A 4294-nucleotide genomic window follows, 5' to 3' on the forward strand; every position below is an offset into this window, starting at 1 on the left:
GTGGATAAAGTTTTACAGAATCGAATTCTAACCTATTGGTTTCTTTCCATTGCTGGGGCTTCTTTTGCGGTCTCGCTCAATTGAGATCGATCCGACGACCCAAAAATATTGAATCCCAACCCTATTATTTAAATTTAACGTTCATCAACTTTCAACAATGCAAAGACTCCTAAAACTTCTGGTGTTGCATTATCACTTCACACTTTAATTAGGCAGTATCATCACATCACCAAAGCGTTGCCATCACCTGTGGGTTGTCGTCTGTGTTTCATCTCCTGGTATATATAATCACCTTTGTTAGTCTCAATTTGTCACGATCGACGACGACGAGATGGGGAAAGGCAAAGCAATAGTTGCCGTCGTTTTACTCATAGTTGTGGTAGGCGTGGTCGTTGGTGTAACTCGTGCTAAGCATAGATCCAGTAATGGAGGCAGCAGTAACACCAACTTGACGACGGGGATGAAGACTGTTAAGATCGTCTGTGAACCCACGAGCTACAAGGATCTCTGCGTGAGCACCCTCAGCGAGATTTCGAAAAATGAAACTGTTGATCCCAAGGATTTCATCAGACTGGCAATTTCCGCCACCCTAGAGGAGGTGCGAGTTGCTATGGCTAAAGCAGCCATCCTCGAGAAGGATAACAAAATAAACAAGACGAAGATTTCATTCGCAGTATGTAAAGAATTTCTGCAATATGCCATCGATGAGCTCCAGGAGTCCATCTTGGTAGCAGCTGACAACGATTTGAAGACTGTACACGCACGCGTGCCAAACCTTGCCAATTGGTTGAGCGCCGTGGTCGCTTACCACGAGACTTGCAAGGATGAAATCGATGATCCAAAGCTGAAATCGGAAATCACAAATGTGCTTCTAAATTCAACCCAGCTGACAAGCAATGCCCTTGCCATCGTTGTGGAGTTTTCCCAAATACTTGGCGCTCTAAACGTACCTCTTGACATCACGATCCCCAAGTCACGACGGCTCTTGGTGGCAGAAACTATCCAAGTCGACAGGGAGGGCTACCCCACATGGTTATCGGCAGCCGATCGCAAGCTCCTGGGCCCAGGAAAAAAGTTCAAGCCCCATGCGGTTGTCGCAAAGGATGGGAGCGGCAACTTCAAGACAATTGCAGAAGCTGTAGCTGCCAATCCAAATCCTCGTTCCAAGGAAAAAAAAGACATATCGATACCTAGATACGTTATCCACGTTAAGGCCGGTGTTTATAGTGAGTACGTCGTCATTCCCGGCGATATGGCTAACGTTTTCATGTATGGGGATGGCCCCTCGAAAACCATCATTACAGGAAAGAGGAGCAATGTGACAGGCTACAGCACGTCTCAAACAGCCACCTTCAGTAAGTTGAATTATATTAATTATATGGAACCACTTAAAAAGTTTAGCAAAATGACCATGAGGGAAATTAAGGAAGGGGATTATAATTATTTGAATGTTTAATAAATGTGCAGCGGCCATAGGATACGGATTTATGGCGAAATCGATGACATTTAAAAACACGGCGGGCCCAGCAGAACACCAGGCCGTGGCTCTCCGGGTTCAATCCGACGAGTCGTCCTTCTATGATTGCTTGATGGACGGTTACCAGGACACGTTGTACGCACATACACATCTTCAGTTCTATAGGGATTGTGTCATCAAAGGGACCGTGGACTTCATATTTGGTGACTCTACAACGTTAATCCAAAACTCTAAGATCATCGTCAAGAAACCCTTGCCAGGGCAACAGAATACTGATGATCGCACAAGGGAGAACAGATCATAAAGAGCCAAGAGGTCGGTGCTCCAAAATTGCCACATCATGCCCGACCGGGATTTTGTCCTTGCTAAGTTCCCAGCCCAAACATACTTGGGCCGCCCATGGAAGGAGTTTTCAACAACGGTGATCATGGAGTCCACCCCGGACGCCTTCATCAACTCTACGAGGATGGCTGCCATGGAACACTTCCGACTTTGGATTAAACACTTGTTACTACGCCGAGTACGCCAATCGTGGGCTTGGTGCCAAAACCTATCTGGAAGGATCCGATGGAAAGGCTTCCATGTCCTTCACCATGAAAAAGAGGCTCGTAGGTGGATTGCAAGAAATCTCTTCTTCGCAGGATACAAATGGTCGATGGCCTCCGGTGTACCTTATTACCTCGACTTCTCACGTTGACACTTGTACATCCATGTTAATTTTTAATTAACCTTTTTACGTGGATTCGGGAAAGGTTTAAAGTGTATCTCGCGATCCGATGCGATACTAGACGATACACATCCATATTAGATATAACGGACATGAGAAATATCCGGGACATTTCTCTACTGGATTGCACTAAAATGCAATGTCCAATACGATACAAGATCTCGACACAAGACTGACGCCTCTTAAAATTGCCGACCGATACGATACTCGATACCGATACTTAAAATCTTGGATTCATGAACCGTTCTAATTTGGTATTTTAAGTCGGATTTCCTAGCTTATATACAAATGAAGAGAACAACGGCAAGCTTACGGTTAAAAGAGAATCAAGCCAATTTGTAGACATAATTTTCTCTTCTTTCTTGTCTCCAAGGGATGAATCTCGATTCACCGGCGATCCTAATATCTTTTTTCTCACGGTTCCAACTCGAGCGTGATTTCGATCACGGTTTAAAGCGTCCCAGAATACAGTGCGATACTAGTTGTAGTTATGTATCCATATTAGAGATAACCAATAAGATACATATCGAGATGTTTCTCTATTGGATTGCACTAAAATGCATTGCCCAATACCATACAATAATCGATACAAGACGATATGTCTCTTAAAATCACCTGATCGGTGTGATGCTCGAATACTAAATTCTAAACAATGATTTTGATAACCATCTTGAATGCCGATTGAAATCATTGTTCTCAATAAGTTCCACCAATTTTTTTCTTTTTTTGTCATCATTTTTAAGACCAAATAATGTATAAACCCCTGGGTTTGTAAATTACTATGTTCATACTCCCAAAACTAAATTTTCTTCAATGCATTTATCTCACACCCCACGCAATGGATCCAATCATATCCGAATACCGTGTGGGGTGATACATTACAAGACCAAGGTTCACGGCCAAACCTATGCTACCATACAACATAGCATAATTAATGGACAAGAACAAATTAAAGATTGTGATTCAAAGTTATAAAAATCAAGTTATCAAATATGATTACGCTCATCCATGAATTAAAAGTGTAAACATTAACCAAAGTTAATCAAATCCTAATCATCGAGTTAAAGAGATGAATAGTTAACCGTGGAAGTCTATTTTCTTGAGAGGTTTCAAAAGTTAAATAGCGCCCTCGCCTATTTGTTGGGTGAGAATGATAAAGCACAAAGATACAAGGGTGAGAAAGATAAAGCAACTACTATAACGGCTAGACTCCGTGAGGCACAATTTGAACAGGCACACAACTCGCCATGTAGCTCTCGTATCATTTGTCGTGGGTCCCTCGTAGAACTCATACGAGCAGCGGACTCTAAAGGTAAATGGGGTCCTCATAACCTCGCAGTGAAATTTAAAAATAACATAAATGTAAAATGAATGAGTTCAACGAACTCAATAAGATCAACTTAACTACATTCAAACATCCATTCACAATTCTCCACACAAATAATATTAAGATGAATAATAAATAAATATGAAATCATGCTTCTAACTCTATTGATGAAGTTTGTATGGTAAACATGCATTAAGCTATACCTGACCTCTCCTCACGGACGGTTTCAATCACACTCTCTCTATAAGAGATGTCTATTGGGTTCTCTACGATTATTGGGTCAAGTCACATCAATCTATGGCTAGAGATATAGGTCACCCACTCTCTCACATAACCATTTGGCTTGAGAACTGGCACATGTCAACGACAACTCTATGCCCAATGCATGGTCATACGGTCTCATACTACATATGGTCTGGATATCATTCTTTAACGAGAGGCATTTGTTGGTCCAATATCCTTATCCACCTAGAAACGGGATCCTCAATGGGAGCAACTGTTGAATTCGATTTCTCAACCCTATGGTCATCCACATATATATAGGCAAACGCTTTGATCACTTCCCCCGGGAAATTACACATCATGCTAAAAGTGACATGAGCCCAAACACTATTCATATGCAACTCTACCATCTCATGATGGCAATGGGCCCGCATGATGCTCACAATACTCAACCATTGACATCATTTGGTTAACCTGTCTTCAACACCCGTCTTGGAGAGGTAGTAGCATTCATGGGATTACTTAACCAATACAACTAGAC

The 4294-nt window shown here is 42.1% G+C and overlaps 1 pseudogene; it reads left to right on the plus strand.

The window, feature by feature from the left end:
* The first annotated feature begins 331 nt into the window (after positions 1–331).
* On the plus strand, positions 332–2174 carry LOC149018927 (pectinesterase pseudogene; annotated as a pseudogene).
* Positions 2175–4294: the final 2120 nt, after the last annotated feature.

This window comes from Hakea prostrata, chromosome 4 (assembly GCF_041222555.1).
Source record: "Hakea prostrata isolate BN-2017 chromosome 4, UWA_Hpros_2, whole genome shotgun sequence".
NCBI classification, from domain to species: domain Eukaryota; kingdom Viridiplantae; phylum Streptophyta; class Magnoliopsida; order Proteales; family Proteaceae; genus Hakea; species Hakea prostrata.